Source organism: Acartia tonsa, chromosome 9 (assembly GCF_053477335.1).
Source record: "Acartia tonsa isolate MP-2025a chromosome 9, ASM5347733v1, whole genome shotgun sequence".
NCBI lineage: Eukaryota > Metazoa > Arthropoda > Copepoda > Calanoida > Acartiidae > Acartia > Acartia tonsa.
The window spans coordinates 8,198,196-8,213,857 of record NC_137268.1 but is presented as its reverse complement, the minus strand read 5'-3'; the positions used below and the strand labels follow the sequence as shown (position 1 = coordinate 8,213,857).

The window sequence follows — 15,662 nt, the reverse complement described above, 5'->3', positions numbered from 1 at the left end:
CATTTAGGTTACTAACATGGAACTCATTTATTGGTCAGTTCATCATCTAGTAAGAGTAATAGGGTAAAAGGGGTATCGTTATTTTAGCTAGCTGCGAGAATCACTTTACCAGAGAACATGAAAATCTGATACAAATGTCCAAGTAATAATATATTGATTATTTTCAAATACATTCATGAATAAGTATAACAAAATTTATAATATGTAAAATAAATTTGGCTAAAATAACACAATAATTCACTTTATTGGATAGGTAGAGAAGACGAAATCCAAAATGTAACTTTTAATACATTTATTTCAGGTTTTAAAAGACAAAAAAATGTCAAAAATGTTCATTTCTACTTTTAGGACAAACATTTAGATTATCTATGACTTATATGATTAAAATTTGACTTTCAAGATATTTTTTCATAATAAAATATTTGTCAAAATGATAATTTAACACAATTTGTTTTTAAGATTAACAGAAATGAAATAAAGGATTTTAAACATTTAGTTTTAGTATATTTTGTTAAAAATAACTATTCAAATTCAAATTCAAATTCAAATTCAATTTATTAACCATAGATCCGACAAACCCCCGATCTTGGACAATTATCCTCCACCGGGAAAATAAAATGATAGATTTTACATGATAAAATACATGTTAATGATAATATTATATATGATTTAATTACATATTATCACATTTACTTATAATTATATGATGGTTTATTTTTATTTCCCATCCAATCATTATGACATATTATTAGCGATAATAATGACTAAACAATTTAATAATGATAGCGGATAATGCCCATGTCTGACTAGCCAGGTGCAGTACGTAGCCCTAAGGCTGGAGCACGCCCTTGATGACGTTCAGGCGCTATTGCTGGCCGGCATAGTCGGACTAGTGAATTTGAACATTGCTGTTATAGTTCAATAATGATAAAATTCCGCAATTATGCTTCAATATGCTTGCTACACCCCCAGAAGTCTGTCCGCCTCCGTCTTTGGTTGTCCCCCACCGCCGCGCAATGCCTCCAAATGTGATTCCTAAATAGTAAAGTTAATACAATTCCTTGGTCCTAGGACCAAGGAACAAGGTTATCAAATAGATAGAAGCGCAACTCGTAATAACAATCCATAATTTATCCCATACGTCTATATTCAGTAGGACTAGGTACCTATTTATAAAAAAGTGAACCAAAAATAAAGTTAAAATTAAAAAGTAAAGAGGTCTTAAAAAAATCTTAAAAAAACTTAAGAATAGGTACCTAGAGAATTCTGCTTGCAGTAACCACGCTAATAACCACGCTATGGAGAAGTAATTTTGTGTGATATGGACAAAAGAAAGGTTAAAATTGAAATAAATCATAAAGAATAAATTAATTTGAGAATTTTTGGCTTTGATTAAGTTTTTTTATTTTGGTCCAAAACTAATAAACGAATATTCAATGAATATTCATGTATATTCAAGCGTAGAAAGATTGAAGAAAAGTGTGCCCATGACCCCCCCCGCTCGGGTTGCCGCGCCCCACCTGCCAAGGTCCGAACAATTATGCGTCAAAAATCATGCGTCATGAAGAATAAACGAATAAAATTAACAAAATTTGAAAATTGGATGAGTTCCAATATTCATGAATGCAACAGAGAATATTCAAAATTAAATATTCTAAAAACGCGTTGCTTGTTGCAACAAAAAACTGCGTCAAAATTCAATTTTGACAGAACAAGGACAAAAAGTCTTCAAGCGAGAAAAATAACACATTTTGTTCGGAAAATGGCATAGAACACTGCTACCGTCGCGGCTGGAGTCACTCACCACAATTTTCTCCAACCAACCCCACAGCATTAAGCCGCAGTCCCTGCTCACGACAACCCCCTAAAACAGAAAGAATTAGTAAACAGCTTAAGTTGAAGGAAAGATAAATTATAACCAGGAATGTAGTTTATAAAACTAAGAATATTAAGAATATTCTTCCATCCGCCGACGCAACCCGCAATCCCTGCCCCCGGACAAACTTAGCTTCGAGTTAAATAAATAAAGAATGACTAAAAGGTAGTCAATAAATTGATTGGAATAATATTAATCTGTCACACGTCATAAAAAGTTAAATTTAAGTTTAATTCAAATGCAACTAAGAAAGTGAAAAATGAAAGTTAAATTAAAACAAGTTAAAAATAACGTATTTGTGGTTGACATTTTACACAATTCTATTTAGTAAGTAATCAAAAACTCTTTTTTTGAAAAGTTTAAAATCTTGGATAGTTTTCAGGTTTTCTGGTAAAGAGTTATAAACTATTGGAAATTGAATTAAAGGTAAATTGAATATAAAATTTCTAGTTGTACTGTCCACATGTAAATCATTTCTATGACGTGTGTTGTAGGAGTGTAATTGACGTCTATATTGCCAAGTATTATCAAAAATGTCCGGCTGTTGGCCGTTAATATATTTATGCATAAAAAGCATGATATTATAATCTCTCAGCTCTTTGAATGGTAAAATACGCAATTGTTTGAACAAAGGAGCACTGTGTGCAGTGCTGGAGCTGTTTGTGATTATTCTAGCACACTTTTTTTGTAGTTTATGTATAATACTTGCCTGTCCGTCAGTTACACCTGTAAAAACTATTATTGAATACTCGATAATGCTATGTACGTACGCGAAATACAGCATCTTAAGATGCTGCATGTCGAGCACGTTCTTCATGACACGGAGGCTAAAGATTGCGCGCTGCAGCCTGCTGTGAAGGTCCCCCCAGTGATAAGTAAACTTCAACTTAGAATCTAACCTAATACCTAAGTGCTTAGCCCATCTATTCTTTTCATTCTCATGGTTGCAGTCGACTTTATCAAGCTTGACAATTTTGCCAGGATCCCTTTCCCCATAGTTGTTAGAATCAATATAAACAGGAAATTCATTAAGAAGGTCAATTTCATTTGCAGGAATAACTTGTCTAGGAGTTTTAAAAAGGATAATTTTTGTTTTTAAGGAGTTTATAATTAATTTATTGGCAGCATACCAGTCATTTGCTTGAGGTAGGACTCTATTTATTGTTTGGATTAAATTTGTGAAATTGTCAGATTTTAAGAAGATTAGGGTGTCATCACAGAAAAGATTAAAAATGGCTTCTCTGCAGCTGCTGTCCAGGTCATTAATGAATATCAAAAACATTAATACGCCCAGACAGCTGCCTTGGAGTATGCCGATAAGTATCTCCTCCAGAGTGGAGGAGTACTCCCCCCCAAAAAAAACTTTCTGCCTACGAGAAGAAAAATAACTAACAAACCAATCATAGATGACACCTCTAATCCCATAATGATATAATTTAGCCAGCAATATGTCCCTGTCAACAAGATCAAAGGCTTTCTTGATGTCCAGGAGCAGTATACTGCATACCTGTCCATCAATGAAAGCCTTTGCAACAAGATTCATTAAGTTCAGAACATTATGACTAGTATTATAGCCGCGACGAAAGCCAAATTGACGCATATTGAAAAAATTCCGCTCATCCAAGAAATCATAAATGGAAGTGTATAAATACCTTTCCAGAGGTTTGCTGAATGACGCTATCATGCTGACGCCACGGTAGGCTTCAACAACAGAAATAGGGCCACTCTTATATACTAAGACAACTTTGGAAATCTTCATGAGATCGGGAAAAACACCTGTGCTTATGCTCAGATTATAGATGTATTGCAACGGAGCCGTAATCGGCCCGCTGTTCTACATAATAATTTCATGGATACATCAAAGAAGTCCTGGCTTTCCTTTGGCTTAATACTAGTTATTAATTCAAATGTTTTCTGCAGTGTAAGGGGGGGAACAAAGATGGTGTCTTCAATTCGTGGAGGGAGAAACTCCCTAAAATTTTTGTTTGAAATAGGGATGTCTGGGGTTAAATTAGCACCCAAATTACTAAAAAAATTGTTGAAATGATTAGCGATTTCTTGTTTATCGGTGATCTTACGATCACCGACCTCAAGATAATCCATTGTTTTTGTGTGCTTTTTCACCCCCAGAACCTCCCTAAGTACAGACCATACTTTTTTCCCATCCTTACCCGCAGACTTAATTTGATTCTGAAAATAATTTTTCTTAGACCTACGGACGCTCCTAAAGTACTCATTGCGGTACGCATTGTACCGTGCAGTATTAAACTCAGAAGGATCATTGCATTTTATCCTATAAAGGGTGTTCTTGAAGGCTTTGCATTTTAAAATATAATTATTGATGTAGGGCTCTTGGGGGATGCAACGCCTGTTGTTTCTAATAGAAACTTTGGGACAGTGAATGTTATAAAGGTCAATGAATATCTTTAGGAACGCTTCATAGGCTAAGTCAACATTGTTTAGAGTAGTAACCACAGACCAATCAGTATCATTTAGCGCATTGCAAAAGTTATCATAATTCTCATCTGATAACAAGCGCTTTGTGAAATTTTGAGGTTTTTTTGTCTGTTTGAAGTTTTCTTCGTAAAAAACACCAATGGTTAAAAAATGATCTGAATAGTCTGTGGGTACAATCATTGACAGGGCTACATTCTGTATAAAATTTTTGCAACAAATTAAATCCAATAAACTATGACTAAAGTTGTGTATACGGGTAGATCTAAGGGTTATATTAATAAACCCATACATAATTAAGTTATCAAGAAATTGAGCTGCCGAACTACCCGGTAAAACTGCTTGGAAAAGGTTTAGATTCATATCGCCCGTGAGGAAAATAGGATAATTGGCATAATTGTCTAAGCTATCAAAAAGTTCAAGAAGTTTCTCAAGAAATGGTTGAATGGTTTCCTCACTGGGGGTCCTATAAATATTAACTACAATTCCCTTAAAATTGCTATAACTTATCTTTAAAATCAAACACTCAAAGACAGATTGTTCAAAAAAATTTGGAAAAATCTCTTCAACTTTGAACCTAGATTGCACATAAGTGCAAACGCCCCCCCCCCTCCCCTGGGGCCTAGGTTTAGAGAACAAGTCATACCCATTAAGTTGAATTAAATTTAGATTACTGTTATCATTAAGCCAAGATTCCTGCAGGTTAATTACTGTGGGCTCAACGCCCGAATTTTTATAACAGTCTATGCTGGAACTAAGCTCAGTAAAACACGAATTAATGGATCTGCAATTTAAGTTAAATATTGAAAAGACCGGTCTGTTGAGTGATTTAATTTTTTCTATTGCATTCTGCTCTGTAATATAATAGGAGTCTATATTAAGCTCCTCTGAAAAGTCCGAAAAAATGTCCCCATAAATATGCGACGTAATATTAAAATTCGGATTGCTATTAAGTTGATTTACGCTACTATCTACCTGAGAAACCATACTGCAAAGGTTCACATCCAGAAAGCATTGCCCGACAGATAAGGTTCTCCCTCCAACTTCGACTTCTAGAGCGTCCCGTGTGCTGCGTACATACTGAAACACAATTATATGAATACATGATAATACAATGTAACGTTAGCATCATACCCAAAAAATCAATGAGGTATCTAGGTACCTACTGAACTTATAAGATTGACTAATGGCTTACAAGGCTTAGACTATTATTATGCAATTGTTAAATTATTAGCCTTGTTAGGTATAAATATAAATATTTAAGTTCTATGTACACACATAATAATAATAATCCTAATTAATATGTTTAAAAAGGACCAAATTCAAATTAATATTGACATTAGTTGTTAGTAGAGATGTTAGTAATAGTTATCAATAAGTTGGAAATGAGGGATAAGACTTACTGCTACTAAACTTTGTTTTAAGATTAACTTGAATAAAAATCTATATCACTAAGTGATTAATGTTTATAAAGGACAAGTTCTATATGTTTTGTATGGAAGATTAATAAAACTTATACTGTCCTTTCATTTGGTTGGAGCTGTAGAGGTAGGACTAGAGGTTGACACCGTCGATGCTGCAGCTGCTGCTGCGGCAGCTCGCGTACTTGCCGCTATCGCTGTGGGCGCTGTCTGATCCTCTTTGGACACGTCATCTCTGGGGGTGTGGGGGGAGGGTAAAGCTGGAAATGCGTCGGCTCCAGATGCCGCACCACCGGTTGGTGGGAGACCCTCTGCCCCTCCTTCCTGTCTGACTGTGACTCCAGGATCTGATCCTCCATCCTCCTCTGGGCGCTGCTGCTTGGCATGCTGATCAGCAACCTTAATAATATCTGACAGGTTAAAATCAAGGCCGTCAAACAACGCCTTGTTAGGGACGTTGGCCTTGAAGGCCTCCAACACGATGGACTTGGCGCTAAGGAGGGAATTTAATTCCGGCAGAGGCTCTACCATGCCTAGGACTGTGGGGGAAAAAGGGTTGTGGATCTTGATCCATTTACCCTTGTGGCCAAGGGGCATGAAAGAGACCCCTGCACTCGTGGTCTTGCATTTGTGAGCAAGCTTGGCTGTGTGTAGGAAAGACATTACTTGGCGGTTCATGTCCGCTAGATCATGTGACACCCTAAGCTTCACCTTGGGATCGTATTTGACCGCCGCCGCCGCTGATGACCACTGGCTGCGGTCCGCCGCACGCTTCTCTAGGCTAATCAAGTGCTCCCGTTTATTTAACATAAACAGGAATAAAGTCCTGCGCGAAAAAAATCTAAAGATCATCGGGGGGACTGCGCCTTTGCGGCTAGGGCCAAGAGGATGGCTGAACTCAACATTAGAGTAAAAACTTGTGTTGAACGCAACAGAATCACCTGACTGTATCATTGACCGTAGGACCGGTTCGATGACCTCTTCATAAACATCCTTGACGTCAGGGGTGGTGGCTCGCCATGGCGACTGGAATCCGTAGATCCGGAGGGACCAGGAACGCTGCCTCTGTTCCCTCTTGACCGCCTGACATAAATGATGATAATTAATAAAACGGTCACACTCTCTATCCTCCGTCCGTAATTTCAATAGCAGATCAATTTGCGCCCCTAAGCCTTTGATTTTGAGGCCTGTAGCCTCATCAGGCGAGACGTCCGGGTCTTCGAGTCGAGCCCTAATAGAGTCAATTTCGGTCTGGTATTGCCCCTGTAACCCCTCTATACGCTTACCTATATCTACCAACTTCAGGTTCACGCTGTTGAAACTCTTCGCTGTTTGTTCTGTGTACTCCTTTATTTTCGAGGCCACAGAAGTATCAATGAGCTTAGACATCCTGGCCCAAGTGTCCGGGCTAAGATTAACGCCACCATCTGCCGAACCGTCGGCGGCCTCCTCATCCGCTATGGCAGCTCTAAGCTTGTTGCCTTTGCTGGCTTTAGACATAGTGACGGCAAAAAAAGTGCCGACAAAAAATAATAATTATTAAAGCACAGATAGATGTTCACAGATGCGTGGTATAGGTAAGACTAAGCGTACTAGAGAGGGGCCACAATTAAGGGGTAACCTGAACCAATGACGTGAGGGCGAGGAATAAAGTTGACCAATGAGATGGCACCAGTTGTAGGACAGGACCAATCACAGCTCTCCACAGAATAACTCCCAACCAATGGCAGGGCTCCAACACTAGAGTGTGTGTATGTGTAGTGTGTGTGTGTGTGTATAGCGTAGGCTCTCCTCCACTGTTGTAGATGAACGGGGGGGAGGAGAAGGGGTGGTAGCGATACTCAAAAAAGGGGTAGGAAGCTTATACAGCAGCTCTACATTAGAAGATGTGTATCGCTTGAAGGACGCTAACTAACTAACTAAGTTAATGAAGTTTATTGAAAAGCTTATATTAAAATTTTAAATAAATATAGATATATAGTTTTACAATTTACATTGACATCTGAAGAGAGCAAACATGCTCAAAACAATTTCTAAAGTCTGAATAAATATGTAAAATTCATTTTTTGTTTGTGAGTTAACCAATTATAGATATAATATAAATATGGAACAGAAATTTGTATGTCAAATTAAAAGTAAAAATACCAAAACTCAAACAAATTTTTTTATAAGTACTCAAAGAAAAAATATATGCAAAGTAGCTTTTAAAAAGTCTTTTTTTTCATGTTTTCTAATAAAGTGAAACTTGCATCGGTCTAAAAAAATGGTTCCTCCTCCCCCCTCCCCATCCCCTTCCCTCCTGCTGGTTGAACGAACTGACCAATAAAAAAAGCCAAATTGACGACTATTTCATCCCTGTCACAATATCCTCGTATATTCTACATCCATTGCAATACCTTATTTCATGTGCAACCGTGACATCTTAAAAATCTACACTTACCTTTCCTAAATGGGAAGTAGAGAGTTAGAGAGAGAGAGAGAGAGAGAGAGAGAGAGAGAGAGAGAGAGAGAGAGAGAGAGAGAGAGAGAGAGAGAGAGAGAGAGAGAGAGAGAGAGAGAGAGAGAGAGAGAGAGTATATATATATAATATAAGCAAGGGAATTTGTTAAATTTTTACCCTTAAAAACCAACACACATACATATATATCAGGGATCTAAAGGATTAACACAATGGCCAATAAATTGATGTACATCCCCAATGATGACACACAAAATCACCCGTCGTCTACATTAAAATTAGTGGTTGAAACACAAATTAATGAACCAACAAATCAAAATTCAATAAAATTTCCCAAATTTGTTCAGCCAACAAACGAAAAACTTTGGGGACTAGTGTAATAAACAGCCTAATGTCCTCTTCCTCCCTGCACATATATGCCCTTAATTTCAAGTAAGATGGATGACAATGGCTGATAAATTAATCTTCAACCCTCTAAATCCCCCAATATTAATCAACTATCAAAGAAAAAAATCTAACATAAACGATTTTCTAGGAATATAAATTTACTGTCCAAAGTCCTATCCCTGTATTCCCTGCTTAATTCTGCTCATTTTACCTTTTACACATACTATTTTTAACAGCAAAGTTTTCTATAATTAGAATCTGTCTGTCCGCCTATAACGGTTAGCTCTTTTCGTTAATTTAGACATGTTAGAATTGTCCTGCATGAGGATTCATTTAGAAACCGTAGCAACTCTAAAATCGTTTCCAGAATGTCCGCACGTCAATTCAACTTTTAACCTTTTTGACAGCAATTTTTTTATGTGATATAATTATCCTATTGATCTGATTTTTAAAATACTGATTCCTATTTTAAGCGAAGCATCACTACGATCAAGTAAAAAATGTAAGTATGTCCTTCAACATTATCCTATATTTAAGCAGTTCTGGCACTCTACACGTGTTAATGATCGTTTGTCCTATTGTTTCAGAGCTTTGCTTTATGGAATATGGATGTTGTCATTATTTTTAGCAGTGAAGTTACTCTGCAAGTTTATAAATTTGTTCCGTAGGTCTGATAGTCAGCTGGAAATGCATCATTTTCAAGAATATAGAACATGTATTACTGTTTTTTGGCCGTTGCATCACTCTTCATAAACACACACACACACACACAATTGTAGTTCATAACTGAATAACGTATACATACCTTCAATACGATAGAAACTTAAATATGATTTAAACAAATAGTTTGATCGTATAATAAAAGTTTGTAAACAAGAATAATCGAGTTCATATAAAGCAAGGAAAAAGCAATCTTACAAACTCCTAGAAAAAAAAGAAGGGTTAATTTAATTGTAATCTATCTACCATTATTTTAGCTTAAAATCTTATACGGGATTAAGACAATGGACAAAACAACCCTTTGGGGGTCGTTATACTTTAATTGACCAATGTCAATCCAGGTTCCTCCCATTAAAAGTTTCGCTCCAATTATATGTTGTCATCCTTGTTTTCTCTCTCTTGTAGGTTTACAAGGGAGGGAGGGGACATTTGGTTGTTTAGTCCCCAAAGATTTATTATACAGTTTTCTTATTCGTTGGCTTAACAACTTTGGGGACTTTTAATGAATTTTGCATAGTTGGTTCATTAATTGAGTATCCAATGATTGTATTCTACAGATGAGGTAATTTTGTGTATCAGCATTATGGGATGTACATAAATTTATCGGCCATTGTCTTATCCCTTAGGATCCCTGAGGTTTACTTAGTTTTGGCCACTTTTTTGGTCATTTTTGCATCAGCGGTTTTTTTCCACCAATAAACCTAACATAATAAATCATGTACGGCGTTTAGAGCATTTTAGGGAAAGAGATATGTAACCTAAGAAAAAAGTACCACCAAGTACGTCCAAGCTTTTCATTTTGAGGGGTAATAAGGGGTTTCAAATAAGGGGAAAAATCTAATTTTGAGGGGGATAAAATGAGTGTTTCAAAGTTTGAGGGAGATAAAAACACCTACATACACCCACCCTTGGACGTCTATAAGTACCATTGTTAAAAATTCGATAAGCGGCGCCCCTAGCATCTAGGAGCTTTGTATTCAAAGGGGAAGCGAGATAGAATATCGCCAAAATTCATACCAATATTGGAATCTAAAAATAAAATAGCCAAAAACTATCATTGAGCCTATCCTTGTTAAATGCAAAGCTTTTCTATAAATAGCGTCGGGGGTCTTAGAATCTCTATAATAAAAAAACTCTATAATCAAGAATGTCCGCACGTCCATTTTTAACAGTATACAGTTTTTAAGCAATTTTGCAATTGTTTAGACTTACAAATTAATGTTCTGTTTTATAAATTTTTACACTTTACAAAGGTTGTTGTTCGTTTGTCTTTCCTTTTGATTTTAGAGCTTCTGTTTTATGGATATTGACATCCTTGTTTTGGGATAAAGTTTACTTTTTTGACGACATCTATAACATTTAATATATTTTGACCTATAAAAATTATTATATTTCTATTTTTACAACATGTCATTAAAGAAACAAAATCTAAGTTTTTCATAAATGTTATTAAGTACTTTTAAGTAGGCCAAAGTTGCTCTATAAATCATTATGTTTGGTCGTACGTTCGCAATTTTATTAGTTTGGAATGAAATTTAGATAAACGTCCTATTTTTTTTATATCAAACCAATGAAAATCCACTCCATAACTCACCTTTTCCGCCTTTTTTGAAGAATCCTATAAACTAGAGTATTTGAAATTATGATTGTTTCTATAAGATCTAAAAAACGAATGGATTATAAGGTCAACATATTGCTAAAAAAAATTAAATTGTATTAAGGTAATTTAACAAAATAAGAAGGTCCAAACCATTGAGACAATTCTATATCCAGGGGCGTCCAAGCTTTTTTTTTGGGGGGGGGTAAAAAATTTTAGGGGGGGGGGGTAATTCGTGTTTGGGGGGGGGTAAAATGGCGCGCAAAGCGCGCCGAAATTTTTTTTTACCCCCCCCAAAATTTTTACCCCGGGGGTAAAATTTGATTGGGGGGGGTAATTACCCCCCCTAAAGTCTGTTGGGGGGGGTAAATACTCCCCCCAAATCTGTTGGGGGGGGGTAATTACCCCCCCCAAACTAATTTACCCCGGGGGTAAAATTTTTGGGGGGGGTAATTTAATTATGTAAAAAAAGTTAATAAGTACTATCCTATAACATAAAGTAGTAAGGTTTATTTGACTATAGCTTCAGATTTCATTACTTTTAATACTGAGTTCTCCTTTTTAGGAAAGCTTCACATAGATCCCATGATGGTTCCACACTATTATAGGTCAATCCTTTGAGTGGTTTTAGGCTATTTTTCTCCTCCCTTTTTACCCTATAGAAAACACGAGTTCTTAGATGCTAAGGGCGCCACTACTATTCAAATATATAGTAGTATCTCATTCTTTAGAACATAAAAATACAATAATTAACTCACTAACCAATGAACCAATATGATTATACTTTAAAGTGAAGCGTCTTATAGGTCCTGGTAAGTTTTATAACTAGTTTTGAGACACCCTGACATCCTCCCAAAAGAAATCGCCTATAGAAATTCTTTTTCATTATTTAATGAAATATTTAATTTAGTTAGGTATCTATTTTATGGAATCTTCAGTGCTTTACAATTACATCATAGATCCCCGGGATGGTTTAGGGGGGGGGGGGGCGGGGATTATTCCCTCCCCCCCCCCAAAAAAAAATTTTCAGTAAAATTTTTTTTTAAGAACATTCAATGTGGGGGGGGGTATATACCCCCCAAAAAATTTTTTTTTAAAGAACATTTATTTTGGGGGGGGTAATTACCCCCCCCCCAAAATGGTTTAGGGGGAGTAAATATCCCCCCCCAAAATCGTTGGGGGTGCCTACGGCACCCCCAAGGTAGGGGTAATTTTTTTTTGGGGGGGGTATTGTTCAAAAAATTTTGGGGTAGCCTACGGCACCCCCAAAATCGTTTGGGGGTGCCAAATGGCCCATTACCCCCCCCCCCTTGGACGCCTATGTCTATATCACTTTAAATTTTGCATAAACCAACATGTTTAATTTATTATAAGGTTATAATTGATTATAATTAGGTATTAATTCACGAAGCCCTTAAAATAGAGATACATAGATGTATAGGATTGGACCACCTACCAACATTAGAAATAGACTAAACCATTCTAACCCCTCACAAACGCACAAAAAGCACATAAAACAAGGATGACAACATCCATGAAAGCGAAGCACTGAAACGGTAGTACAAACGGACATTAACACTTGTATAGTGTCTAAACTGAATAATCAGAATATAAAAGTATAAGATTCGAAGCAAAATTGTAAGTAAATTTTTCGAAAAACTACTTGATACAGGATAATGTTTATGGACATACTTACATTTTTAGGACTTGATTATAGAGTTGCTTCGCTTGTTCTTTGTTGTTCCAGGAATCAATATACCAAAAATCAGATCAAACGGATAATTAGATCACATAAAAATTTGTTGTTAAAAAAGTAAAAAAATCAACATGTTTAAAATGGACATACGGACATTCTGGTAATGATTATAGAGTTGCTATGCTTTCTAAATCGTACCTAACTCCTACAGGAATCATCATGCAAAGTTTGAAATCGATAGGACAATTCTAACATGCCTAAATTAACAAATAAAAGCTATCTATCTCGGACGGACGTACGGACGGACGGACGGACGGACCGACCCTAATTATAGAAAAGCTTCGCTTTTAAAAATCCAACTACTTTTAGTATACTGGAAAACCTGGCATAAGGTTGCGTGATTTTTCAATAATATATTAATATTTAAATACAAGCTGCTGTCCCCATATAGGCACTTTAAAGATGGGGGGGGGGGGGGGTTGTAGTTAATCTTCCTCAAATTAGATTTTAAAAACTTTACAGTTCCTTTAAGAAGATTCCCTGAAAAGAAAAGCCATATCAATCTAACTTGATCTTTGGTTCAGGCAGGCAGTCAGACAACCTGTACTTTATATTGGGCTAACATAACATTCATTGTTTTGGGGGCAACGCCGTTGGGGACTTTTATATCAATCTTAATTCGGTTGTACAAACTAATACACGTTTATTTAGATTAGGGTTGGGCCGGATATCTGGCCAACGTTCGATATCCGGCAAATTACCGGATAACCGGATAGTTTTAATATCCGGTAACCGGCCGGAAATTGAAAATGGCCGGATATCCGGCCAAACCGGATATCCGGCCCAACCTTAATTTAGATCAATCTATGGTTCGGTTAATAAATGTATTATAATAATCCAGACAACTACTTGGCCCAAGTGGTGGCGACCTTATTCGTCTGTTTGCAAATTGCTTTCTGAATTCTGTTCTTTTGTAGGGCTGAATTTATAATTCCGACTCTATTAGCTGATTTCAAAGACTTAATACAAAATCGAGATAGGGTCCCCACCCTGTGGACAGAGTTATATATAGCTTATGCCCCCTCTATTCTTTTACTTTAATGGTTGGTTGTCTGTAATTCAACTTTGAAATCAAAATATTTGTACCTGTCCTTGTGCATTTATAAGTTAAATATAAGTTGTTCACACACGTCCGCAAAAAGACTTGTTTTTGTGCCAGCTTGTGAACGCCGCAATTGCTAAAAATTCGACAGCCTTTAAATTTTCTCTCCCACTTATACTATATATGTACTGAAAATTAATGTATAGCATCGTATTACAAACAATTTTCCATAAATATAAAAATTGAAAAAAAGTTGTTTTACTTTTATAATTCTTCATCTGAATATCCTTGGAAAGTTGTCTATAATACGAAGCGATGAATAACTATCAATATTTGATGGACTGGAAGGAACACCAGATATTCTAGCCGGAGAATTTGTTTGAAATAAAAAATGGTCCAAGGACAAAAGAGAAATAATCCCTCACTCATTGCAATACTCGATATATTATAACTTGGATGTTGCACCACATTTTCATGTACTCTGATAAAGTAATCCTTGTAGCTGGCTAAAATAACGATACACCCAATACAACCCCTTTACTTCATCCTTCTGGATGAACTAATTGACATATAAATGGGGTCCATATTAGCAAACTAAATTGACTACAAATTTTCCCCTGTCATAATATCCACGTAAATATTCCATATCCATTATTGTAATAATAGACAATACTGTACCTGGATAACCTCCGGTTGAAGAGTCAGTACACCATTTTGTCTGTTCACCTAGGCATGTTAGAATTGTCCTATTGATTTAATTCATTTTTTCATTGGATCTAAAGGGATAAGGCAATGGCCGATAAATTGATGTAAATCCCCAATGATCATACACAAAATTACAGATTACAATTAGTGGTTGAAACGTTTTTACACTAAACTAAATGAACCAACCAATAAAAATTCAATTAAAGCCCCGAAGTTTGCTAGGCCAACCAGTAGGAAAATGTTATCATAAGACTTTGGGGACTAGTGTAATAAACAGCCCAATGTCCCCTCCCTTCATTGCAAATTTATTCATATGACGGATTTTTTTCAACTTTTGGGAAGAAAGAATGGTCAGTCTTTAACTTCTTGGTCTTATTATGCAACTCTGAACAAATTCTAATTCCACCGGAAAATTAGAAGAAAAATCAAGGTGAACAAATATTAATCAAAATCTATTATACAAAGTAGCTGTCCGTCTTCTATCTGTCCGTCCGTATGAAGCTTAAGATCTCAGTAACCGCTGAAACGATTGGGCTTTACTCTTCAGGGATTATACCTACTGATCCTGTGATGGTTTTAAGCTATTTTCCTGAGGGTTGGGATACCCCCCCCCCAAAAAAACGAAAAAAACCACCTCCAAAAATTTTTTTTCTCACATTTTTTTGTAAAATCTCCGTAAAAAACTGCTGAACAAATTGGGCTCTACTCTTCTGGGAATATACCTACTGGTCCTCCGGTGGTTTAAGGCTATTTTCTAGAAGGGTGGGACACCCCAACCCCCCCAAAAATAAAAAGATCCCCAGTTCCAAATAAAAAATTTTTCTTTTATTTTTGTAAACAAAAACCAATAATTGGTTTGGGGGAACCCCACTGCACCATGGGGGCGAAGCCTCCATGAACCCCCACCCCCCCCCCAAAAAAAAAATTCACCCAAAAAAAATTTTAGGCTTTTTGTAACTTTTAAAATTGACATCTTTAAAAAGTTGTCGCAATTATAGGTATTAAATAAAATTTGCAGAGGAGAGTTTTAATTTTTGTGTATACGGTGAACAACCTGGGTTTAATTTTTTACGAATTGAAATTTTTGTGCATACGGCGCACAACCTGGGTTTAATTTTACCAAAGAGTAATTCGGCAAAGAATAACTTTTTTGAAAATATAACTATAAAATTATTCTGGAGGGTTGACTTTCCATTACCTCATTGGGCGAAGCCCCTAGAGGCTAGGGGCGAAGCCACTAGTCCTT

The 15,662-nt window shown here is 36.3% G+C and overlaps 1 long non-coding RNA gene across 1 annotated transcript; it reads right to left on the bottom strand.

Annotated features, from left to right (window-relative positions):
- Positions 1 to 536: 536 nt before the first annotated feature.
- On the bottom strand, positions 537 to 5,448 carry LOC145328132 (uncharacterized). Its single transcript, XR_013882344.1, has 2 exons — positions 5,412 to 5,448; positions 537 to 960 (listed from the first exon to the last, which is right to left on the bottom strand). It is a non-coding gene; the product is annotated as an uncharacterized LOC145328132 (long non-coding RNA).
- Between the last annotated feature and the right edge of the window lie 10,214 nt (positions 5,449 to 15,662).